This window comes from Pelodiscus sinensis, chromosome 14 (genome assembly GCF_049634645.1).
Source record: "Pelodiscus sinensis isolate JC-2024 chromosome 14, ASM4963464v1, whole genome shotgun sequence".
Classification (NCBI taxonomy): domain Eukaryota; kingdom Metazoa; phylum Chordata; order Testudines; family Trionychidae; genus Pelodiscus; species Pelodiscus sinensis.
Window position 1 is genome coordinate 21,264,450 of NC_134724.1, and position 27,264 is coordinate 21,291,713.

The window sequence follows — 27,264 nt, forward strand, 5'->3', positions numbered from 1 at the left end:
CCGTCTGGGCTCCCTCAGTTACTGCTGAGTTAAGGCTGTTAACGGAAGGTCTCTTTCCCTTTCGCTCTCCTATTGGCCAGCGAGGGACCTTCTCCCCGCCCCCAACACGAGCTCTCCCCCCCTAGCACGCTTGTGCTGGTCCGCCCCCTTGCCGTGAGAGACTCCGCCCAGGGGCTGCCTGTCTCCCAGCCCCGCCGACCCACTTCCCTCCAGGCCTCGTCTCCAGCCGCCGCTATGGGCGGTCTCCCGTGCGTAAAGAGCGGAGGTGAAAGTAAGCGGGCGTGCCCTCTGCAGAATTGCCTGAGCTGCGGCAGAAGCCAGCGGGGAGCTAGTTAAAGAGCTGGCAGGGACCCCCACTGCAATGCCTGTAAGAAATGTTAAGTTATTTTCACCACTGCCAAAGAAAACCCTGTGCTGGGTGAGAATCGCCTCCTGTGCCTCCGTCCCCTTCCAATAGTCTCTAGGGCTAGAACAGGCTTGTAGCCCTTAGGGGGGCCACGTTGTGTCTCAATCGTACCCCCTTGGGTTAAACCTCACTCCCTGCCAGTGCCCATCAGTCTGTCCTTCTGCACCGTGGACGGTGGGCAGGGTATGCTCAAGCTCTGTTTCTGGGGTAGAGCAGCAGTTAAAACTCCTGCTTCAGGGAAGTGGGAAGCCAGAAGGATGTCATCCAGTTCCTTGGTAGGGGAAAATAGCATGCATGTCATAATCAGTTCAGCAATTAATAATGCGAAGCACGTGGAATGTGTATCAAAGAGAAGAATACATTCCTGACTAGGAAATAACTGTTTAGTTAGGGAATGAATTGATTCTCTAGCTTTGTGCCCTACCAATTATTCATTTTTATTCAGAGGTCTTATGAACACGTATCCGAGCTTGGTAAAATGGCCTACTCTGAGAGTTTAGGTAGAATGTAGCCGCATTAGGTCGAACTTCTGACCAAGGGTGGCGAACCTTTTTTAGGTCCCGGGCCGCTGACCCACAGAAAAATCACTTTGCACACAAGTGAAAAGAAAAAAATATCCAAACCCCCCACAGATGTGGTCCTTAACTGAGAAGGAGAAAGACACTTCCCACATTTCCTTCACACGCCAGAGTCTGGGGGAAGCCCAGACTAGTAGATTTTGTGTGTTCCAGCCCCTTGTGGGGCGATGGGTTCCCCAAAGCTGGGATGGAGCCCTGAGCATCAGAGGCCCGATCCATGCAAACTGGGGGCTATATCCAGCCCACAGGCCTGATGTTCCTCACGCCTGTTCTAAACAATGAGTCTACACCACCAAGCCAGTTCAATCGACTTTAGGGGTTTTCAAAGGCAATTTTAGTATTCCTACTTTTCATGAGGAGTAATGGTAAATTAGACCTTCAATAGTCAACTTTACAGTAATACAAACAAAGTGCTGTGGAAGTCAAAGTTATTAGCTTCTGGGAGGTATGCCACAGTGCTCCGCAATGACTGATCCGGCCACTTCCAACTCTACTGCTCTCCAGGTGAACAGAAAAGGCCCTGGGAAAATTTGAATTTCACTTCCTGTGTGGCCAGCGCAAGCAGACCACAGAGTAAGCAGTATACATGACCATGAGTTTTCAGGGTCACAGATGCACACCAGCATGGAGCATGCAAGAAATCCTGGACCTCATTCCTAGCTGGAGAGAGAAACTTGTTTTTGCAGAATTATGAACCAGCACAAGGAATGCAGAAATCTATGCCAAGATTGCAAATGGCATGGAGGAGAAAGGATACGACAGGCATGCTCAGCAGTGCTGCATACAAATAAGGCGCTGAGGTGGTTGTACTAGAAGACAAGGAGGCAAATGGACAGTCTGGATCATTGCCACAAACATGCTGCTTCTATGAGCAGCAGCATGTGATCCTAGGGGAGATCCTACCAGCTTCATCCAGTCCATGGATTCCTCCCAAGACACTGGTAGCCACAGGTAGCAGTTTGGCGAACAATGTGGATGAGGAAGAGGAGGTGGAGGAGAATGTTCCAGCATGTGAGCAGGGTAACTGATGTCACCAATACCTAGGTCTTTGGAGTTAATCGCTGCCTCCCAGGACATCTTACAGCCAGGCACTGATCCTGGAGAGGGCACTTCTGGTGAGTTCACATTTTTCATCATGCTACAAGTGGGTTAAAGCATTTGGGTGTGATCTGTGCCACCTAATTTGCCCACACAGTGGTGGATTCCCTAGAACAACTTGTTAACGTGACTGGAAATGCAGTGGGAATCCTCCCTGAACATCTCCAGGAAGCTCTCATAGAGGAACTCTTTAATCTTTCCCACAAGTTTTCCAGGGAGGCAAGCCTTATTCCATCCTCCATGGTAGGACACCTTTCCATGCCAAGCCAGCAGTAAGTGGCCTGGCATTATTGCATCACAAAGCATTGCAGACTAAGGTCCAGGTTTCTGGCCACAATCAGTCAGCATCTGCTCCCTATCACTCTGTGAGATATTTGAATACTGATATTTTGCATGGCAATCTGAATAAACCAGAAAAGCTATTAGCCAATATCTCTGAAGTAAACCTCTGTTTGCTCAGGCATGAGCCCCTGTCTTTCCCTGCTTCCATGCCCTCTTACCTCCTGCCTTCATGGTCCCATAGGAAGGAAAGTTGCAGTTTCCTGGCAAATGGGGTGCCAAACACCTGGGCACCGTGTGAGCTTCTGCCCTACCACTATGCCTGGACCTCTTTCCCCCACCTGCCCGTATGTTCCCGTGGATAGGGAAGTTGAACTTTCCTGGCAAACGGGGTGCCAAAGACACAGGCCCCGCCACCACCCTCAGACTTTCTCCTTCCCACAGTCTCAAGCTTTGGCCTGCTGCCAAACTGAGTCTAGCTGCTTCCCTAAGAACTCGGTGGTGTACCTGCTGCATGGTGGCTGCTTAAAAGCATAACTGTGGCCTTGTACATAATATAGAATCATAGAATACTAGGACTGGAAGGGACCTCGAGAGGTCATCAAGTCCAGTCCCCTGCCCTCATGGCAGGACCAAATACTGTCTAGACCAGGGGTCTCCAAACTTTTCAGCCCGAGGGCCGCATTAACTATCAAACAGCAGTTCGGGGGCCGACTACACACTTGAGGTCCAAATAAAAAACAATCAAAACATGGATATTGTTTTTAATTATTTATTTAATATTATTTTATTCAGTTATTATTTAATAACACATTGATACACTACACATGAACACCTGTATTAGTGTGAATGGTGAAATTGTTTCCTGGATGCCAAAATAGCAGACATTTCTGGCTTTAGATTTGTTGTCCCTAACATCAACAGTGACCTGAGATTATCATCGGACAAGTTTGTTCTCAAATTGTTCTTCACATATTTCATTCTTGAAAATGTTTGTTCACACAGGTATGTTGTTCCAAAGATTGAAAGGTACCTTGATGCAAAAGTTTTGACATTAGGAAAGTCTTCCTTGGGCAAAAACTGGTAAAAACCCACTAGTCCTATTTTGAACTTGTCCCTAAGGAGGTCATTTGCTTGCAACTCAATGACTTCCAGCTGCAGTTCATCTGGGCAACTGGCCACATCTGCTTCAAATGGGTTTTGAAACAATCTCACTTCTTCTGCCTTTGAATCCAAGTCAGAAAACCGCTGCTGAAACTGCAGCTGGAGGTCTTTGATGATCTCGCATGCAAATGACGTGGGGAACTCAGCTGTTGCTTCAGCCATGAAGACCTTGCACTGCTGAAAGTGCGTCAAGTTGTTGGCCTGTACTTGTTCCAAAAACAAGACAAGTTTGGATCTGAAGGCCTTTAGGTGGGTGTATAGATCAGAAACTAGATTTTGCTCTCCTTGTAGTTTTAGGTTCAGAAAATTTAAATGACTAGTTATGTCTGCAGCAAAAGCCAATTTCCATACCCACTCTTCATCAGACAGTAATGGCTGTGGCTTGCCTTTACTTTCCAGGAAGTCACCTATTTCCTTTCTTAACTTAAATACTCTGCTCAGAACTTTCTCACAACTTAGCCATCTTACTGCTGTGTAATATGGTAAATCTTGCGATTCTGTGTCTGTATCTTCCAACATGTCTCTGAACTGTCTATGGTTGAGCCCATGTGACCTTATTAAATTCACCATCTTCACCACAGGATTCAGTACACTGCTAATGTCCACATATTTAGCACACAAAGCTTGCTGGTGAATAATACAGTGCAGGAACATTGGTTGTATAATGTTTTTGTCATTACACATCTGCTTCACTTGTCCAACCAAGCCTTTCTTTATGCCACTCATGTTCTTTCCTCCATCAACAGTCAGGCAACTGAGGTTAGTCCAGTCCGAGTTATAATCAGCAAATGTTTTTTTCAACTCATTGAATATATCCTCTCCGGTAACAGTGCCATACATGCTATGTAGGGAAGCCAGCTCTTGTGTTATGTTCATGTCTTCATCCACACCTCTAATGAACACAAGCAGTTGAGAGGTGGAGCAGCTGTCCAGCGATTCATCCATTGCAATTGAAAAATGGCAAAACTTGCTTGCATTTTTCGCTATTTGAGTCACAATGTTTTCACCCATGTCTGCAACACGGCGGGCAATGGTATTCGCACCCAAAGCTACATTTTCAAATTGTTTTGACTTTTCTGGGCAAAGTTCCTCAGCCACTTCCAACAAACATTCCTTCACTACTTCACCATCTGTAAAGGGTTTGCCACTTTTAGCCAGGACGTAGGCAACTTTATAACTGGCCTTAGTTAAGGATTCATTTTCATTTGAGGATTTACTGAACAATGTCCTCTGAGATGTGAGTTGATTTTGTAATTTAGAAAATTTTTCGGCACGGACTTTACCCTTCAACTGTACATATTTCTCCTGATGTTTGCTTTGATGATGATGGCGCAGGTTGTATTCTTTCATCACAGCCACGGTTTCATTGCAAATCACACACAATGTTTCTCGCCGGATTTGATGAAGAAGTATTTCAAACTCCATTCTTCTTGAAATTGCCGACACTCATCGTCTATTTTTCTTTTCCTCTTCTCGGCCATCGCTGGGCACTAAAATAAAGTGAATTCAACATGAATAAATAATGAAACTGAAAGTATCTTGCACACAATATCGCTCAAAAAACCTGATTATGCGAACTAATTTTGTCGCAATAATAGCTGCAAATGACCCGAAACAATTTTTAAAAATTCTTATGATTTCTTAAGTTAAACTTACCTGAATATAGTGTGCAAATATATCCACTTATGGTAGAGAGATTGTTGCTTTTAATGTTTCCTCTTCAGAATATTCGCCTGCGAATCCGTTTCTCCCGGAAGGGGGGGGGCTTTTCCCCCTGCTCTCCCCTTCCTCTGCACGCTGTCCTCCCCTCCTGCTTGCCACCGCTCACTCCTTCCCCCCCCCCGGGCGGAAGGGGTCACCTTTTTAAAGTTCCCGCCGGGGTTCACGTTCCCCCGCACGTCGCCGGGCGGGCGTTACCACCACCGCCCATCCTGCCCCCTGATTGGCCGGCTGCCCTGTCAGTCTGGGCGGGGGAACGCCGCCCGTGCTAACCCCCGCCCCCTGCGCCGTTTGCCGCCGCGCGGCCGCTTGTCAGCGGAGCGGCCCGCTTCTCCTGCCCCTGCGCGGCGTGAGTACACGCCGCACACCCCTGACAGGGCCCCCCCCCCCGCGGCAAGAAGGGCCCGTTCGGCGGCACCCCAGGGACGGGCGGGGGTCGCCTCGTCACACCGGCACGCGGAAGAAGGCGGGGCCAGACAAAAAGGTCTCCACGGGCCGGATGAGAGGGCCTCGCGGGCCGCATCCGGCCCGCGGGCCGTAGTTTGGAGACCCCTGGTCTAGACCATCCCTGATAGACATTTATCTAACCTATTCTTAAATATATATCCCTAATGTTGTTCCTTTTTTTGCTAATAGATTAGGTTTTATGCTCCACAATTTATCTTCTGTAAAGTCTGCTCTTCACTTTTCGTTACATTGGGAACAGCAGTGAGCATGCTGCACACTCTCCTGGCTCTGCTAGCTGTTGGGCTGGCACAGATGTCAGGCATAAATGGAGTGGGAATGACATGTTCAAGGAGCAAATGCTGTCCTCGCACTTGGACAGGGAATGTTTAAGCAAGTGGAGTAGAATGCTGTTGCTGGAGATGACAGCGGAGTATGAAAACAGGAGAGTGTGCAGGAAATTGGAAGAGAAGATCTAGGAGAAAGTCTTGAAGACCATTGTGGAAGTGATGAATTGTATGACAGCTTTCCACGGCAGCTTCATGCACCGGCACCCCTTCTAGGCCTTGAAGAACCACATTCCTTCCTCACCAAGGTCCCAGGAGCAGGAGTCAAAAGTATCCTCACACTCATCCTGATCAGAAGTCTATCCTCATAATTGTGACCCCCTCCAAAGCTCCCAGCATGAGCTCTTTTTCTGTCTCTGCTGTGTTCCCTAAATCATAGACTCTTAGAATACCATAACTGGAAGGGACCTCGAGAGGTCATCAAGTCCAGTCCCCTGCCCTCACAGCAGGACCAAACACAATCTAGATCATCCCTGACAGATGTCTAGCTAACCTGCTCTTAAATGTCTCCAATGATGGAGGTTCCACAACTGCCCTAAGTAATTTAATCCACTGATTAACGTCCCTGACAATTAGGAAGTTTTTCCTAATGTCCAACCTAATATTCACTTGCTGCAATTTAAGCCCATTGCTTCTTGTCCTATCATCAGAGATCAAGGAGAACAATTTTTCTCCTCCTCCTTGTTACACCTTTTTAGGTACTTGAAGACTGCTATATCTCCTCTCAGTCTTTGTTCCAAACTAAACAAACCTAATTCTTTCAGTCTTCCCTCACAGGTCATGTTTTCTAGACCTTTAATTATTTTTGTTGTTCTTCTCTGGACTTCTTCCAAATTCTCCACATCTTTCTTGTACTGTACACAATACTCCAAAGAAGGCCTAATCAGCACAGAGTAGAGCAGAAGAATGACTTCTCATGTCTTGCTCCCAACACTCAATGCATCCCAGAACGATTGCTTTTTTACAACAGTGTCACACTGTTGACTCATATTTAGTTTGTGGTCCACTATGACCCTACATCTCTTTCTGCAGTACTCCTTTCTAGACAGTCACTTCCCATTCTTTATATGTGCAATTGTTCTTTCCTAAGTGGAGTACTTTGCATTTGTCCTTATTAAATTTCACCCTATTTACCTCAGCACATTTCTCTAGTTTGTCCAGATCATTTTGAATTATGTCCCTCTCCTTCAAAGCACTTGCAACCCCTTCCAGCTTGGTATCATCTGCAAACTTTATAAGCATAATCTCTATGCCATTGTCTAAATCATTGATGTAGATATTGAACAGAACTGGTCCCAAAGCTGACCCCTGTGGAACCCCACTTTTTATGCCCTTCCAGCATGATACTGAACCATTAATAGCTAATCTCTGAGAAATGTTATCCAGCCAATTATGCACCCACTTGATAGTAGCCCCAATATAGATTGTATTCCTTAGTATATTGATAAGAAGGTCATGCGAGATTGTATCAACTGCTTTACTAAAATCTAGGTAAACCCCATCTACCCCCTATTCATAAGGCTTGTTGTCCTATCAAAGAAAGCTTGTCTGATTGGTTTGGCTTGATTTGTTCTTCACAAATCTACGCTGTTACCTTTCACTTTATTATCTTCCAGATGTTTGTAGATGAATTCCTTAATTATTTTCTCCGTTGTCTTTCCTGGCACAGAAGTTAAGCTGACTGATCTGTAGTTTCCTGGGTTGTTCTTATTTCCCTTTTTATATATGGACTCTATATTTGCCCTTTTCCAGTCTTCTGGAATCTCTCCCAACTTCCATGACTTTTCAAAGATGATAGCTAATGGCTCAGATACCTCCTCTGTTAGCTCCTTGAGTATTCTAGGATGCATTTCATCTGGTCCTGGTGATTTGAAGACATCTGACTTCTCCAAGTAATTTTTAATTTGTTCTTTTCCTATTTTAATTCTAAACCCTCCCCCATTTCCACTAGCATTCACTGTGTTAGGCATCTAGTCACCATCAAACTTCTTGGTGAAAATCGAAACAAAGAAGGTAAGCACCTCTGCAATTTCCAAGTTTTCTGTTATTGTTTCTTTCACTTCATTGAGCAATGAGCCTACTCTGTCCTTAGTCTTCTCCTTGCTTCTAGTGTATATGTAGAATGTTTTCTTAACCTTTGTTTCTAGCTAGATTGAGCTCATTTTGTGCTTTTACCTTTCTAATCTTGCCATGCCATATTTGCATCATTTGCTTATATTAATCCTTTGTACTTTGACCTAGTTTCCACTTTTTATTACTCTTTTTGATTTTTAGAACATTTAAGATTTCCTGGTTAAACCAGTGATCTCTTGCCATATTTCCTCTCTTTCCTACACAGTCGAATAGTTTGCTCTTGTGTCCTTAACCAAGTCCCTTTGAAAAACTGCCAACTGTCTTCAGGTTTGTTTCCTCTAAGTCTGTGGCATATGTCAGTCACACAACTAATGTGCTTCACAGAAGACTATGTTCATGGCCTCCCAAGATTCTTCCATGTTCTGGCAGACCCTGTATATACTCCAGCAGAAGGCTCATACTGGTTAATATGATTACCATAAATCTTTGATGCTCAACAAGGAGGAAGGAGAAAATGTGTTCCTCTTGGTTTCTGAGACAGGACAAGGAGTAATGGGCTTAAAGTGCAGCAAGGGAAGTTTAGATTGGACATTAGGAAAAAATTCCTAACTGTCAGGGTGGTCAAATATTGGAATAAATTGCCAAGGGAGGTGGTGGAATCTCCCTCTCTGGAGATATTTAAGAACAGGTTAGATAGACATCTATCAGGGATGGTGTAGACGGAGCATGGTCCTGCCTTGAGGGCGGGGGGCTGGACTCGATGACCTCTTGAGGTCCCTTCCAGTCCTATGATTCTATGATTCTATGAGGCATATCTGTTCAGAAAGCCAGAACCAAAACCCACTGAAGCCACTTTCGAGTTAAGTCAGTTGATTCAGTAAGGATTGGGCCCATACAGGACTTTCTCCATAAGAATTTTCATGTAACTGATGAGATCAGCAGAATTCCAGTGCTGATCGCTTTTAGTTTCCTGGATTCTGTCTGACTGTGCCTTTGATGTAGTGGATTCTTTAAATACTTCTTTATACTTAAGTCCCATCTGTGCTAAGTATATCCTTTACTCACAATAGTAGCCTTATTCAATGTTATGGAGCTACTCACAGACAAAGGCCATGTCTACACTAAGGCTACGTCTACACTGGCCCCTTTTCCGGAAGGGGCATGTTAATTTCAGCGATCGTAATAGGGAAATTCGCGGGGGATTTAAATATCCCCCGCGGCATTTAAATAAAAATGTCCGCCGCTTTTTTCCGGCTTTTAGAAAAGCTGGAAAAGAGCGTCTACACTGGCCCCGATCCTCCGGAAAAAGCGCCCTTTTCCGGAGGATCTTATTCCTACTTTGAAGAGGAACAAGAGGAACAAATTTTCTCCTTCCTCCTTGTGACACCCTTTTAGATATTTGAAAACCGCTGTCATGTCCCCCCTTAATCTTCTTTTTTCCAAACTAAACAAGCCCAGTTCATGAAGCCTGGCTTCATAGTGATAGAAATGTAGCCGTGTTAGTCTGGGGTAGTTGAAGCAAAATGCAGGACAATGTAGCACTTTAAAGACTAACAAGATGGTTTATTAGATGATGAGCTTTCGTGGGCCAGACCCACTTCCTCAGATCAAAGCTCATCATCTAATAAACCATCTTGTTAGTCTTTAAAGTGCTACATTGTCCTGCATTTGGCTTCATAGGTCATGTTCTCTAGGCCTTTAATCATTCTTGTCGCTCTTCTCTGTTCCCTTTCCAATTTCTCCACATCTTTCTTGAAATGTGGCGCCCAGAACTGGACACAGTACTCTAGCTGAGGCCTAAATATTGCAGAGTAGAGCGGCAGAATGACTTCACGAGTTTTGCTTACAACACACCTGTTGATACAACCTAGAATCATATTTGCTTTTTTTGCAACAGCATCACACTGTTGACTCATATTCAACTTGTGGTCCACTATGACTCCTAGATCCCTTTCCGCCATGCTCCTTCCTAGACAGTCGCTTCCCATCTTGTATGTATGGAACTGATTGTTCCTTCCTAAGTGGAGCCTCAGATGACTGTAAATGTTAGGTAGAAACATAGCATGAATGAAAGGTGATGGCCAAGAGAGATAGAGCATCTTCTCCCAGTTGTTATGGGAAACAAGGAAACTTTCCCCTTCCAACTAATTCTTGCTTGAGTAGTCCCACCTACTCTCCCTTGCATTTTTTTTCAGTTCTTGATCAAATCTCATTTCTCTTTATCTCATTTTCTGTCCTCCCTTCTGTCTTTTGATATAAATTTGAGCATTTTTCATAGCAGACATCTCAGTGCAAGTATGTACAAATATTTTTGATGTTATGCAGATGTACTACTTAAAAAATGAGCCACTTGCTTTGGGTCTGATAGCCAGGTTGGCTGGCCAAGGACTGTCTGAAGCTAGCATTCAGAGAGAAAAGGTAATATTTTTAAGCCCGGCTTTTAAAATACGTTCTTTTTGGTTATTTTTTTTTCTGAAAGAACATAATTTGAATATCAACATATTTCTGTCTATATTCAATTAAGAAAAAGAGGCAGAATAATTCAATTTATAAAAGGGCAGCAGACCTAGCTCTGAGATGGAGAAATTTCGAAATTGGAATTGACAGATCCTCTGCTTGGTGTTAAAAGGTTGTGTTTAGGAAAAAAGTATATTTGAAACCAGGCACTATGGCCCATGTTCACTCTTTAGAACAGATTTCTTGTAACATCTGGAAACTCTGATTTCTGATGACAAAGAAAAATATCTGCAAACTCTGTGGCAAAGAGTTTCAAATAACAATTACTAAAATTGTTGACTTTGGCTGCTTTTGACTTCAGTGGGAGTAAGGACAGGACCTTTCTTTGTTGATTTCTGAATTATGTGTTCATGGATGGGACACTTTGTTTCCATTACAATTTTATTTTAATAAAGAAAATGTATATATAGCTATACCATTTGGAAAACTGGTAGTGGGAATTACATTCATTAAGTAAAACAATAGCATAATAATCTATCTGTATTAGAGTCCAGAGAAGAAGAAAGATAAAATAGAAATGGAGAGAAAATACGGGAAAATCCTCAACTAGCCAACCAACTGAAAACAAAATAAAAATCACCTCGTTTGTTGCTGCTTCTGTACCTTAAATAGGGAGTTTTCAAACTCTGGGTCATGGCTTGTAAGGGCGAGCCACTGGCTGTCCATAAAATGCTTTGTTTACCTGCGCCTCTGCAGGTACGAGAAATCTCAGCTCCCGTTAGCCACAGATCGCTGTTCCCGCAGATCACCCCTCTCCCCCACTGTTGGAACAGCTGGGCAGCCACCATCAGCTTCCCTAGGGCTGGAGCTGGCATCAGCTAAAGATAGGGAGGTGGGTCACCAACATCATCAGAGCAGTGCAGCCCCAGAGCAAGCCGCCTGCCTTGACCCTGTGCTCCATGGTGCAGCCACAGAGCAATGCAACAGGAGAGTGAGGCGGGGGCGGACGCGCGAGGGGCCGGCCGGGGCACGGTTGCCGGGCGACCGAATGCTTCCCTAGCTGGGAGAGGGCAGGGTCCCTCAGGTAGTGGGCTGGGGGATTGGGTCATCCCACTGTCCCATAATGCAGAGGACCCCAAGGTAAATAAGGGCACATGGGGGTCAGAGGAGGAGACAGAAGAGAGGAGAGAGAGAGAGAGAGAGAGAGAGAGAGAGAGAGAGAAAACCAAAGGGACGCGGAGCCGAAAAGAGGCACAGAGGAGAAAGAGATGTGGGAAAGGAGCCTGCAGGCGGGAAGGGCGTTGAGGACTGCAAACACCTTGAAGGAATCCCAGGAGGGCAAGGAGTCTGGTGAGAAGGAGGGAGGAAGCGACCCAGGGCAGCGAGGGTGTGGGGAGGAGTCACACAAATATATTTAGTATTTTAGGGGGTCATGGTATCACAAAGTTTGAGAACCCCTGCATTACAGAGACACTTAGGACATGTCTATACTACGAGATAAGGTAGAATCTAATATGATTGATTTCTGGGCACACAATTTTACGAAGTCAAAAGTCCATGTTCTCACTGTGGGGAAGAATAGAATGTATTCCAAAGTACCATGTCACCATTAGGAAGCCTATCATCAACTCAAAGAGCGATGCACCATGGGCAGCTTTGCATTCTGGGCTATTCTCACAATGCCCACTGGGACCAAAACTGTGCAGTGGGTGGTTATGGGCTCATGTCATCAGCGTCCCATAATGCACTCAACTATTCCTTTCACCCTTGCATGAGATCAACAGGAGGCAGTGTGCTTCTGTCTTTTTGTGCTCTAGTTGCCCATGCAGATGCCATAGTAGTGTGGGCATGGAACCCAGTTTGCAGCAAACCATTGTGATGCTGATGTGTGTCATAGTATGCCTAATGGCACAGTACTTTGAGAGCATACGCATGTTGCTCCTCCAGGAAGAGGACAAGGACGAATCTCGGTATGGCATGGACTGGCAGCTTAATCCTGTAGACACAGTGCAATGCTGGTTCTTGCACTGTGAGACAAGTTGACACTGGTGAGACTGCATTGTGATGCAGAGATGGGACAGTCATCAGTGGCTACAAATCTTCTGAATGCACAAGGTGACTTTCTTCAAACTTTGCAAATGGCTTTCCTCTGTGCTGAGACCCTAGAATCCCTGAATCAAACCTGCTATGACTATGGAGAAGAACATGTCAATAGCCCTGTGGTCACCAACCCATCGATCGTGATCTACTGGTCGATCTTGGGATTCCAACCAGTCGATTGTGAGGCTTTTGGGGGCCCCCTCACTGCCCCAACCCCCAAGATGAATGCTGCGCTGATGCGACCTCCAGGAATAACGGAGGTAGTGCGGGCTTCCGGTGGGGTGGGGAGAGTTCTGCAGCCGCGCGCCTGGTACCAGAAGTGCACGGGCTGCTCTTCCTCCCCCCGAACAGCCAGTGTGGTACCTAAAATGCTGGTCCGTTGCGCAGGGAAGGGGTTGGGTGTCCCGGACTGCACCGACTCTGGCTGCTCAGGCAGCGCGTGCTGCCGCGGGGAGGGGAGGAGTAAGCTTCCCGGTGCAAGCTTCCCGAGCGGTTGCAGTTGGCGTGGTCTGGGACTCCCCCCTCCCCCGCAGGCAGGCACCAGGGAAATAAAGTCCCTAGCACGCCGGCTCCAGCTGCTGAGACAGCGCGTGCTGCCCAAGTGGTTGGGGCTGGCATGGTTTGGGACTCCCTGTTCCTACTGCCCAAGCAGCTGAAGCCGGCACACTATGGATTTTATTCCCCTGCTTCCTGCCTGTGGAGGGAGGGGGGAGTGGGAATGGGGAGCTGGAGCTGGCATGGTGGGGACTTGATTCCCCTGCTGCCTGCCTGTGGGGGAGGGGGGAGACCCAGACCGCCCTGTATGTCACCGCCCTGCCCCCCTTCGCCTCCTGCCGTGGCGCTTGGCTGACTTCTGCGCCGCTCAGCTGGGCTGCCATGCGGGAGCAAGTGGTGTAAACGGCCTCTTTCTCTCTTCTTCTCTGACTTCCTCGCGCTCTCTCTCAGCTCTTGTCCGCCTCCTGCCTTTCTCTCCTTCTCTCTCTCTCTCTCTTTCTCTTTCTCCTGCCTCTTCCGAAAATGCAGAGTGGAATTTTTTCCCCAGACAGGAAAAGCAAAATCGGAGAGGTGGAAATTCCTATTGTGATCCTTGGTTAACCAGTAAATGGCTCATGAAGCCGTACGTGGGCAGTCGGGACCCCAGTAAGGAGGAGTTCAACAACAGATTGAGCAAGTGCAGAATGATGGTTGAATGTGCTTTTGGACATTTAAAGAGTAGGTTTAGGAGTCTCCAGACTCAGTTGGATCTCAGCAAATGCAACATTTCCTTTGTGGTGACAGCCTGTTGTGTGCTCCATAGTCTGTGTAAGAGCAAGGGGGAAACTTATCTGTCAGGATGGGGTGCTGAGGCAGAGTGCCTACCCAGACAGTTTGAGCAGCTGGACACCAGTGCCATAAGGAGAATACATCAAGGGGCAGTGCAAATCAGAGAGGCCTTGAAGGACAGTTTTATGCATGGCCAGTTTTGAGACTCTTCCATTTTGCTTTCAGCAAGTTGCCCCTGCATTCCCTGTGTTTGCCTTTAATCTTCCACTCCACCCCTTCAGTTCAAGCAATATAGAGACCATTGTTCAAAGAATACGAGTTTTTAGTAAGGGAAAACAGCTGGGAAATTAAAGAAGAGGGAACCCAAAGAGGGGAGAAGGGTCTCAGGAATGTCTGTGGGACTGCTTTTTGCCTTCCAAGGTCCTGGAGGGTACAGCTTTCCTTGAGTCCCTCCCCCTCCATGTCGTTGTACCCTGATTGCCCTTGGAGACCCTGGGAGTGGAAGCAATGGAGCTGGAGGAGGAGGGACTGGGGCTGTCATCAAGGCCAACAGGGTTCAGAGGGGAGGGTCTCTCTGGACATGAAACCAGGTGCTCCATCACAGTGGTCAAGGAGGCAAACATTGTCTCCTGCTGTCTTGCCTACTGGTTCCTGACGGCTCTTCTCTCCTAGCATTCCGCAATTTGGTCCAGGCAGTCTGCCCACATTTCCTCCATGAGGGAGTTCATGAAGTCCATCTACTCCCAGAACACGTCCTCCCTTGTCCGCTTTCGCTTGCAGATTTGAGCCAGGCGGGCAAATGATATAAGAGGGAAAGTTCGCTGCGAGCTGGTTGCTGTCCCAGCTGCAATAAGAAAAGTTACAAGGGCAGACGTTACAGGAGATATATTGAGTTAAGCCTAATCCTAATCTGCTGTCTACACTGAAGGTCGCTGTATAGAGAGTGGAGATGTGTTCTGTGCAAGACCAAATGTTTGCTTTAGAGCTAGCACTTTACAGCAGGTACACAGGGTTCTCAGGGGAGCATTGGGACATGCTCCGTCCCGTAAGTAAGGAAGTTAAGTATCGCGTAATTTACCAGTTGAGTAGTTGATGGAGTTTCCATTGACTACTTGACTAGTTGATAAGCACTTCCGCATTCCTCCTTTGAAATGTACAAGAGCCCCCACTCTTGTACATTTCAAAGGAGGAATGCGGAACTCCGTGTGCAGCCCGGAGCCAGAGTCCCCTGTTGACTCTGGGTACCATGCTGCACTGCTGCTTTGAAATGCCACGTGGAGCGACTCCTTGCGGCATTTCCGTGGAACCCGGGATCATCTGGGGACTCCGCAGCTGACCCCGGGTTCTACGCAGCATTTCTCTAGAAATTCCCCAAGGAGGTGTTTCAAAGGGGCAATGCTGCATGGAGCTCACTATGGGCTCCTTGTGGTGCTGCTGCTTTGAAGTACCTCCCTTTACCCCCCTTTGCTGCCTCTATTAGATAGTCAACTTGACTATCTGATAAGCATTTGCTTATTGGATAGTCAACTAGTTGACTAGTCCTTAACATCCTTACCCAGAAGCAGGGAGGAATGGTAAGGGGCCAGCCAGGGCAGGAGCCTGCAGAAGGCGGGAGGATGGGGGACGGGAGGGAGCTACTTCCTGCTGCATCCAGCACATGCCTGGTCTGGCACCCACAGGCTCCTGGGACAGTGCTACTTTTCCAGCCAGAGCAGGAGCCTGCCGGCAGGGGACGGAATGGGGTGACTTCCAACAGTGTCCGTCACAGGTGGTTTCCCGGGGAGAGTTCTAACAGGGTCCCCTTCTCTTTTATCCAGGATGCAGTGTGAGATATCAATCTTCTCCAAATCACAGCAAGTGATTGGGAGCAGATGCTGACTAAATATGGCCATAAACCGGGGCCTTATGCTGCAATGTACGTGGTTCAGACCACTTACTGGTGGCTTGGCATGGGAAAGTACCCTACCATGGAGAATGGAATAAGACTGGCCTTCCCAAAAAAAGTGTGAGAGGGATGAAAGAGTTCCCATCTAAGGGTGTGTTTACACAGCAAAGTTATTTCAGAATAATGGCCATCTACACAGCAATTCTATTATCATATACATAGTTGCCCAATGTCTATGACTCTGGAATGCTGAAACTCTGGCTGTTTCCTCTGAACGGCGCTGTTGCCTCCCGCCTTGGTGCTTGGCTGACTTCTGTGCCGCTCAGCCAGTCCATCGCGCAGGAGCAACGGGGGTGCTGCATGGGGAGCGCAGACCGTAAACAGCCGCTTGCTCCTGTGTAGCAGCCCAGCTGAGTGGTGCAGAAGTCAGCCAAGCGCCACGACGGGAGGCAACAGCCAGGGGGAGGGCCTGGACAAGCATGCGTTTCTGACATCAGGAAAGGGCGCAAGATTCAAAAGGAGGAAAGCGGAGCAGACACAGAGGACGTGGAGGAGACAGAGAGGAGAACAGAGGAGACGGAGGACAGCGAGAGAGAGAGTGCGAGAGACGCAGCAGCAGCAGGAGAAGAGAAACACAGAGTTAGAGGCGGGAGGGGGAGAAGAGAAAGAGAGGGAGAAGGAGAGAGAGGCAAGAGGTGGATGAGAGCTAAGAGAGAGAGGTGGAGGCAGTAGAAGGAGGAGGAGGAGAGAGAGAGAGAGCGAGAGACCAGAGGCTCAGGAGAGAAGACCGATGTGGAGGAGAGACCTGAAAATCCTGTCTTATGATGGGCTAATTGGCTAGTTTTGAAATAATTTCAAAATAAAGGATGACTCATTCCGACTTCTGTAAACCTCATTCTGCGAAGAATAACGCCTATTCCAAAATAGCTATTTCGAAATAAGGAATGTATAGATGCTCCACTTCTGCTATTTCAGAATAGCCCCTCACCAGGGACATTTTAAGTTATTCCTCCTAGGGCTCTAAATCGAGAGAGTACGTCTACATTAGGGAAACCTGCCTCTGACTAATTTTGAGGCTTCCCTGCAGTGTAGATGTGCTATTTCAAAATACGATATTTCAGAATAACTGCTCCAGAATATTTTATTTCAAAATAACTGCAGTGTAGAGGTATCCTAAGAGCTTAATGGAGATGTGCGGGCAATATTCTCGCTCCATCAGTAAACACATTAACAAGATGTTCCACCCCTCACAGAGCGTGCCACATATCGCACCCCTTTGCCTTAATACGCTTGTAATACGCTTGGAAAAAGTTTGTGAACTCACTGGAAGTGCCCTCTCTGGGGTCAATGCTTGACTGGGAGACGTCTTGGGTGGAGGGGACTGGCTCCAGTGTCATGAACAGCTCTTGGCTCACGGGGATTGCCAGCTGGCCATCCTCCTTCTCCTCCTTCTTTTCCTCCTTCCCCTGCTCTGTCACCATGCTGTCCTTCATGTTGATGCCAAGGTGTCTTGGCTGGACACGGTCATGCTGGGGAAGCTGGCTGCCCCCCAATCATGTCCAGCTGCTCGTAGTAGCTGCATGAGTTGTACCAGACCTTACACTTGCCTTCTTTGCCTTGTGGTAGGACTTCCTCAGCTCCTTTATTTTGACTTGGCATTGTTATGCATCCCCGGGATAGCCTTTAGTTACCAGGCAGCTTGTGATCTTGCCATAAAAGTTTGTGTTCCTCTTTCTGGTTCAGAGTTTGGAGAGAACAGATTCATCTTCCCACACCTCAGTGAGGTCCAAGATCTCCTGGATGCTCCATACTGGCACTCTTCTGCACCTTTGGGAACTGGAGCCCATGGGAACAGAAGTATTTGAACTCATCGCCATGTTACTAAAATTAGTCAAAGTCATGTCTGCATATGGTGCTGTGTGCTGCTTGCTCTGAGAAATTCTCACAACACTGGCCACATGGGAAATGCAATTCAAATTTTCCCAGGGCTTTTTCTGCTCACCTTGAGAACAGTAGTGGTACAAGCTCTGACCAAAGTGGTTAGAATAACCCTAATAACCTCGACTTTTAGCAATGCTGCATCTACACTACTGTAAATTCGACCATGCAAGGTTGGGAATAGCGTAATGCTTTAGGCAGAGCAGGAAACTGAAATCAACTTCCACGGCCCTTAAAGTCTATACAACAGGCTTGGTAGTGCGGATGCATCAGTTTCCTTGTCCTGTTCACATAATGAAATATGAACAAGGCTTAAGTAAGAATTTAAAATATTAAAAGTTTCTTATATTAACTTTAAAAATACAAGGATGAAATGTGGAAGCTATGTTCTTGGTAGAATAAACTGCAATGAAAAGTCACAAAATAATTACATAATTTAACCTCCCAAAATAAATGTTAGACTGGGCCCTATTGATGCACAGTGTTTCTGTTCCTCTTTTCATTTTGTTGTTTAATTATTGCTTAATGTTACTGCTTATATAAAAAAGCATATCATTAAATATACAAGTTATGTAGTACAGTAAGTATAACGTTGTTGGAATTTTAATTTAAGCATATCTTGACTAGTGATTTTTAGCTGCCCACTTTAGCATGAATTTAATTCTTATTTTTTACTAGTCTTTCAACTGGCTCTACTGAAGTAAGGTGCAGCCCCATTATGTTTAATTGAAGTTCACACAGGTGCAGATGTTTACCCATATGGATTCAATTGCAGGATCAGGACCAGAATTACAGATGTTCCTAGAAAGTATATGGGATTGAATGGCAATGTTTTTCAATGTTAAAACACAAAGTCAAAAAATAAAAGTAGTCGTCTCAAGCCCATTTCCCTAGGTAGTCACACCTCTGGAACAATTATCATGCTTAGAACCTGACTCCAGTCCAAAAGCAAGTCTTTTAAAAAAAATTATAGTTTTCATCACATCCACTAGATGGCAGCTGAACTTCAGGAATGACTGTGTGTCTGTTTGCAGATAGATCATTTTAAAGGGAGCAGTCATCAACTCTAGAAGAAACCAAATCTAATCCAGCTTTGTCCTCAGTGATTTTCAACAGATGGTATCTCAAATCAAACCAGATAACATATTCAGTGAGTGTTCATATTATTTTCAGATTTATCATTATTTCTACTTTTTCATATAGGGTCCATTGGTGATTATTGCTGGGGAAGAATCTTCATCTATCCTTCGCTTCCTCGTTTGATTGTGCACGGTTTGCTTCTTTTAAGAAGAATCCTAAAAAACTAAGTTGAGAACAAGAAATTTATGCTAGTGCTATCTGCTTGTTTAGATATAGTAAGATGTTGCTTGCCAATCCCAGTATATCAGAATTCTTAAAATTTAGGTAAATTTATTTTGAGAATTCATTTCATACAACAGAAGCTAGATGTTAAGATAATTATCTATTTGTGAAATTTTATTAGGTTCAACCAAAGAGGGTTTTATCAGTATTGATACATTTTATTAAAGCTCTCTCAATTGATAGTGGTTTAGCACAGCCTGTTTTAATGGAAAATGTATTTGAAAAAAGTTCTATTAATGTATTATTCACCAGACAAAGATAGCATGATGCGGGGAGTGACGTGTGTATATGAGCGAGAGAGAGAAAGATAAAAAACAAGCAAGGTTAGGGATTGGTAGAGAGTTGAACATATATTAATATTGTCATATTCTACTTCCTTTAGGTATTCTTCATTACAAACACGAGGCTCAGTTGCAAAGGAAATTCTTGATAAGTAAATTGTAAAGGCAGGTCAGGATTGGAGAAGATAAATTTTATGTTCATGTCTTGTTACAGGACCATATTCAATGTGTTTGCTCCACTTTCCTATCTGAGGGCCCAATCCTGCATTGAAGTCAGTGAGAATTTTGGATGTGTAAGGACTGCAAAATTGACTCTGTTTGTTTAAAGAATAGAATGGACAATGTTTGGAGTGCTTGTCTGTTGCCCCTTTACTGTGATATATAGTGGATCTAGAATGGAATTTACCAGGCTAACCCTCCTCACCTCAGACCACCTCTATTTTTCAGTAGACTTTTTAGTAGGTATAATGCTAGGACTTCACATGGAACAGGTATAAGTGATCCTCATCTCTTTTGCAAAAAGCATGGGGAGAAAAAAAGGTACATTCACAGTATAGCTAATATAATTCTAAAATTAAATAGTGCTTGCAAATAGGATTAAGTGGCACATTCAGGCTGCTATCTTTTTTCTGCTTGATGCTTTTGCAGTCTGTTTGCAGAAAGTACACCTCAATCAAAATATTTGTCTCATGTGAGTCCCTGTAGGCTATAAAGAGAAGGCGTTCTGATAGTAGAGAAACAGGAAATGTGTAGAGTGACCATATTTCCTTGTGCTGAATACTGGACACTTGTTAAAATTACTTCGATTCAAGTGAGTTGAACAGCAGTCAATCACAACTGTGCAATACAAATGTTCAAAATAACATGAAATTTACTGAGCACCAATTAAAAAGACTTACTGCATTATTATAGCATTATCAATAGGTAAAAATTAAAAGTATATACTGATAATTAATTAGTTACTGCCCTTTAGAAGTGCCTGCCTTGTCCTCATCTTGCTTTCTGTACAGTGCGATGCTTCTTGTGTACTCTATTTGTCATGTGAAGCAATTTTTTGAAGGATCCATTTATTTTTCAGCAACTTTTCATAAAAGGTAGCATAGTCTAGGTCAAAATTCATTCCCAGAAACAAAATAGCCTTCATGGTAGAAACACTGACACATGATTTTTCAGGTGACCAAACTGCATTAATGAGGGCTGTGGTGCCTGACATAACACAAAACAAACTCAATTACCTATGCCAGATCTGAGTATTCCACTATCTTACTGTCCAATTCTGGAAAAAACCTTCTGTCACCTTTCAGAAATGGGAGTTTTCTAAGTGTTCCAGTCACACATGTGACAAGATATTAGTGGTTTTGCATTTGTTCATTCATCAAAAAGATGATTCCCATCTATGAAACATAGGATGGGAATTCTTGTGTGGCAAAGGCAAGACTGCTTTGTATATTATCCCAAGCTAGCATGTTTCTCAACAGGGCACACTCAAACTTTTCTTGCATTCAAAGGCAGGATTCCAGTACTGCACCTACTTCAGAAACGTTGAATAAAAATTCTCGACTGCATTGTGAAATTCCTGTTCCTTAATTTTCCCATCCTCAATCAAAGACTGCAGCAGGGACACTGTGTATGATGTGAAAAATCTTTCTCTGAGCCTTATGTTACATTATTTTGAAGGGTATAGATATACAGAATCACCAATGAGTTGTTTTTCTTTATTGCCTCTACCGTGGTTTTGCTCAGGAAGTACTGGTAGCTGGTGCAAGAGGAGGAACATCAGATAGCAGATTGAAGGGGGAGCAACAGGCCTATCACTCCTTGGGTGCATCTAGACTGGCAAAATTTTTTGCAAAAGTGGCCGCTTTTGCGCAAAAACTTGCCAGCTGTCTACACTGGCCACTTGAATTTGCGCAAGAGCACTGACTTTGTAATGTACAAAATCAATGCTTCTTGTGCAAATACTTTCACGTTCCCGCTTGGGAAAAAGCCCTCTTGCATAAGAATACTTGCGCAAGAGGGCCAGTGTAGACAGGGAAGAACTGTTTTGCGCAAAAAAGCCCCGATGGCTAAAATGGCAATCGGGGCTTTCTTGCGCAAAATCGCGTCTAGACTGGCCACGGATGCTTTTGCACAAAAGCACTTTTTGAGCAAAAGCATCCGTGCCAATCTAAACGTGCTTTTGCAGAAATACTTTTAATGGAAAAACTTTTCCATTAAAAGTATTTCTGCAAAATCATGCCAGTCTAGACGCAGCCCTTCTGTTGGATGTAAATTCTTCTGTTTTTTATTTATTTATTTTTTACAAAGGTATTTTCAAAGAGAACATATTTTTAATTATAAGGAAGAGCTAATCTTACAGTCTAACGGCACTGATGTGCATCGTATGGTGCAATTTTACACCTTGATTACTGTTCTTATCCTATTATTTCAATGGCAGACCATGTGGGGGTAGCAGATATATAGAAGAAGATGGTGTATTCTCCTTTGAAATCTTTTCAGAATCAGAAAATGATACATTATGATACAAAATATGTAATCTCTGGTTTATACAATGCAGCATATCTATGAGTGCCAAACACATGGCCTCCATAAGTCCTACTGTAAAAGCAGATGGGGTGGTCCTGTTTACTTAAACTCCTTGACTGAGTATGCATGTTTAGCATCACAGTAATCAACACACTGTGAAAAATACAGAATCAGATTGCTTTGTTGCTCATTTAGGTGCCATGATTGTGCCAATAGGGTGGAAAAATGTGTCTTTCTGCAGCAAGGAAGCCATATTTAAACTGTGAAAATTGATAGTGAATGTTAGAAAAACAGGTTGTACCTCCCTAGGCTGCGACTCTTTGATCCAGCAGGACCACGGATGTTACTGAACCTCAGAGCCCTGCAGCAGGGGGGGTCCGGTGGCATTGCTTGGAGCCCCATGGCAGGAGGATCCAGCAGTGCAGCCAGGAGCTTCACAGCAGGGGGGCTGCAGTGGCATGGCAGAGAGCCCTGCACCAAGGGGAACCGGCAGCGCAGCTGGGAGCCCTTGGCAGTCTGTGATGTCACTCTTATTGAGAACAATGGGAGAAAGTAGCCATTTTGAAAAAGAACAGTTTTTCATGAGTTTCTATGGAGAAGACTTTATGCTTTAGACTCTGTTGACAGATACAAATTCAAATATGAAAAATAGCAGTGAAAATGGTCATCGTTCCTCTCTACTTATTTAAAAAATGAACCATTGCACCAGATTTACTCAACAGCAAGAATGAGGAAACTAGTGTATTTATGCACACGTGCAAAACAATGTAGCATGTAAGAAGCCAGAGAGGGTTAGGGTTGCCAGATGGTTTCAACAAAAATACCGGACACACTTGACATTACATCACAATCTACATTACATCGAATTTAGAAAATACCGGACATTTATATTTTCTCATTTATATTTTCTCAATTTGTTTCCCCAACAGAAAGCTCAAATACTGGACTGTCCAGTTCAAAACTGGACACCTGGCAACCCTAGAGAGGATGGTATGTGAAAACAGGGTACACTTCAGCTGCTTCGTATTCTGCTGACAAAACTGGGCAGTATGCTTTGATTGCTTTGTGGTGTTTCAGAGTGACATAAAGCAATTGTAATATATTGGTATAACTGACCTTCAAAGTATAATTTAAAAGATCTACTCAATACTTTGATTTAAACAGAAATACCACATAATATTCTAAGTTTCTTGTTTAGTGTTCATGTGTGAAATTATTAATATTTAAGAAACACTGAGATTCCTAGGAGGGAAAATTGTTTAAAGTAGAATAACAGATGAGAGCATATATCTGTAATTTAGGGTAAAATACATTACAGGGATGTCATAAATAGCACCCAACCAAAGGTTATAAGGTAACATCTTGTAATGCTGTCCTAATGTAGATTTTGTTTGGGATGTAAAGAATGGCTCTAACCCAGGGCTACACAACTTTGGAAGCCCCGGGGACCACAATGATAGTCACAGCACATGCCGAGGGCTGAAACTTTAGTGTGGTTGCATATACATGCAAATATATATGCAAATAGCTTCTTTCACACTGACAGGCATGAATACAAAGATTAAGGCTGAAGCCGCAGTGCTGGACCCAAATGTGGTCAGTATAAGCCAGTCAGCACCTTTTAGGCTCTACCCACAAGGCTAAACAGCCAGAACTTCCCACAGTGCCCCAGCGCTCCCAGCACCTCCTTTCTGGGGGTAGAAATGCTGACACCCTGTACCTGTCTGTCCACTTGTGTCTTTCAATGTGTCGCCGTTGTGGAGCGTGTTCCTAGGGGAGGCCATGTTCAAAGGATCCCACCCGTGGGCCATGTGTTGAGCCCTGTAAACCCACGCTGCACTAAGGGCCGCAAAAAAATCGACTGTGGGCTGTGTCGTACCTCGGTACCTTTGGTGGTCTGGACTGTCAGTGTCAGTGTCGTTTGGTCAGGGTTGTCCTGGCGTACTCCTGACAGGACCTCTACTCCGTTGTTAAACTTTCGGCTGCATGCGTAGCAATCGGTACTCCCTTTATCTAGAGTGTTAGACCCCGTGCACTTGGGTCAACACAAGAGGTCTCTGAGAGGCCCCGGAAATGACAGATGCAGGCAAGGTTTGAAATCAGTTGAGCAGGTTTATTGTCAAATGCGAAGCTCTACCAGTTGGTAACAGAGATCAGTACAATGTTACACCACTGGGCACTATGGCCCGCGTTGACAAGGTACCAACACCGGGCAGGCCTATTGCCATATATCAGATATTAACAGCAGTTAGTCAAAGTTAAGCTACTGTGCACTCTGTAAGTTTAGGCAATGACACCTGCCGTTCAGGCGCCTAGTGCGCCCCTCCCAAGGTCGGCTGGAGAGCACCCTCTGCGGTGTCCTTTTATAGACAGGTACAAACAACTTACATCATTTCTTTACGTACCAGGTTACCACCCTCTGTTGCTTAGTTACCACCCCTCACCTTACGGAAGGGGGGCTTACTCACTATCCTTCATGCTGTCAATCTCGACCCGGTCCTGAACCTAGGTCGGTATGTGCATTAGTTTTTAGGGAGTCTTTGTACCAAGACATTTCTTATTAACATGTTCCACTACTCCCCTTTGGCTTACAGTCTGTACCCAGTGCCTCCCTGTGTCCTTCCATGCTCGAGCTAACTTACACAATTACACAGTTATCAATAGGGCCTCTTTCTTGGCTCCTGTTACTGAACCAAAGTCTTGCTCACTAGATTGTAGGCCTGTTGCTGTTTCCATGTTGCAGGCCTTAGGCCTTCTGACTTCATGTTACTGACCCTCAACTTACTAACCTAGTAAAATGCCATCTTTTAAGTCTTTAGTCATCAATATCTACTTAAGTGCCCCTTGGCTTGGAGGCTTCCAGAGACTGATACAAAACATTATGAAGGTTGTTTGATGGGATGTAACTTGACCTCTTTTGATTTCAAGAAACATCAGTTTTTAAAACTGAAAACATCTACCTAAGGACATGTCTGCATGACAGAGTTATTTCAAAATAACAAGGCGAACATCCACACATAGGCTTGCTAGAGCAAATTAATAACCCCTCATTCTTCCAGAATAATGCCTATTTAGATATTGCTATTTAAAAATAGGGTGTGTGTGTATGCTCAGCTGTGCTTATTTCAAAATAATTGGCCTTCAAGGCTTCTCACTGCTGCCCTGATGGCTACTCTGTCCAAACCCCTCAAAACTCTAGTTTCCCTTCTGCAGGATTTAAAGCTGCAGGCAGGCAGGAAAGGGCTTGTAGCACCACACCGGCCCAGCTAGTCCCACACCACACAGCGGCACCCTGCACTTCCTGAACTGCTGCTATGGCAGACGCAGCACTCCTTCTGAGCTCCCAACAGCTGCAAGCACGCCTGCAACCACCTCCAAAGCCTCGTGGACTGGTGCAGAGATCTTGGATCTCATAGAAGTCTGGGATGAGCTGTCCAGCCTCCAGGATCTCTGCACCATGCGCAGAAACGCTGATGTGTACAGCCACATGGCTGCCAGCCTGGCTCAGAAGGGCCACATGTGCATACTGGACCAGGTGCACATGAAGATAAAAGAAGTGCACAGGCCTACACCAAGGCCAGAGAATGAAGTTCCCACAGTGGAGCAGCACCCCAGACCTGCTGGTTCTATGCCCAGCTGCATGCCATCCTGGGAGGGCAGCTGATTGCCACTCCTCCCCCTTATCATGGACTCTGGCCTGGCCACGTCTGACCTCAGCCTTCAGGAGGGCAGGGCTGTGGACCAGGGTGATGAGGAGGAGAAGGACGAGGAGAAGGAGGAGGAGCCAGGAAATCATATCTGAAAGCCAGGAGGTGGTCATGAGCCTAGAGCTGGTACCCCCATCCTAGGATGTCTCCTAGGCCTTTAACGATGGCAGGGAAGGCACTACAGGTGAGTTCCATAACTTTCCTTATCTACACACAGAGGCAGGTGGCAGGCTGCAAGGGACTGCACACTCCTCATGCAGCCTTCTTGGCCTGGAGCCCAGGGCTCACACAACAGTCTGTGCATGTGAGTGCACATGGAGCATTAGTCCAGAGCACCCATCCCCCTGAAGCTGCCACACAGGAACCCATCGCTTTTTCTCACAAAGTTCCTGCACAGGTCTGGCTTATTTCAGACTCTGTGGTGAGATACCTTCCCATGACAAACCACCGCTAAGGAGGCTGGGGTCATGGAAATACACAGTGTTTCATACAGCATATGGTCATGCCTGCACTCGCAGGCAGCATCATTTCCTGGTCAAGTGTGGCAAGGCGGAGAACCTGCTGGGGGGAGGAAGAAGTGGGGACCCCAGTACCACCCTCCCTAGCAAGTGGTGTCTGCTGCTCAAACACACCTCCCCCAATAGCCTGTCCCCCTCTCCTCCAGTGGGCAGGGATAGAAGTTCTCCCTCTGCAGGATACTGCCACTGTTGGACCCAGTGTGTGCGGGATATAGAAGAAAGCCGAGCTGTCCCGTGCTCCTCTCCCACCCGCTGGCTCCTGACCTGGCTGGCAACTTCCCATGCCTGCTTTTCCCTGGGATGTGGAGGTAATGAGGCCTTCTCACTTTTCTTCACAGCTCGTCCAGCTGTGAGTGGGGTGTGTGTAACACCTCCCACATACTTCTGACCCCACAAGAGCTGCAGGCACTGGCAAACCCGTGACAACCTGGTGTAGGAATTACACTGCTTCCATTCCCTGAACTGGAACTTTGAGGAGGAGCTCCAGGAGCACTGGACTGACCGGGAGCTGAGGTGGATGATCTGGGAGCAGCTGTCCCACCAGCACGAGGCCATATGCTTCTCTGTCACCACCGCTGTGGAGAGCCTGGTCATGGCTATCAATTACTCTACCATCCACCTCCCACACTCGCCATCCCCCAACTCCCAGCGCCCGCACTCTCATCCACTCCCCCTTGAATTCCTCCAGAAACTGCTTCCCACAAAGTCCCTCCAGCACCCTCTCTTAGTCTGTTGTTGAAGGTCTCCTTCGTGGGGTCCAGACACCCCGTGAAGGACTTCATAAACCAGGGGAACAAGGTGTAGGCTGTGTCACTCACGATGCAGATAGGCATGTCCACCTCCCTGCCCCTGATGATGCGGTTGGGGAAAAATGTGCTCACATGCATCCTCTGTAACAGGCTCGAAGTCCTGAATACACGGGCATTGTCTGCCTTCCCTGACCACCCGATATAAATGTCCATGAACCTGCCCTGGTGGTCCACGAGGGCCTGTGAGACAATGGAAAATACCCCTGCCTATTGATAAAGTCTGAGGCATAGTGGTCGGGGGCCAGGATGGAAATGTATTGCTGTCAATGGCCCCCCCACAGTTGGGGAAACTCATGGCAGTAAAGCCAGC

At 45.7% G+C, this 27,264-nt stretch overlaps 1 long non-coding RNA gene across 2 annotated transcripts; it reads left to right on the plus strand.

Annotated features, from left to right (window-relative positions):
- Positions 1-4: 4 nt before the first annotated feature.
- LOC112547750 (uncharacterized) lies at positions 5-27,264 on the plus strand. Of its 2 annotated transcripts, XR_012895754.1 has the most exons (4): positions 5-367; positions 18,786-18,901; positions 19,496-19,687; positions 22,850-27,264. It is a non-coding gene; the product is annotated as an uncharacterized LOC112547750 (long non-coding RNA). The 2 variants fall into 2 exon arrangements; XR_012895753.1 differs by lacking the exon at positions 22,850-27,264 and having other exon boundaries at positions 9-367; positions 19,496-21,273.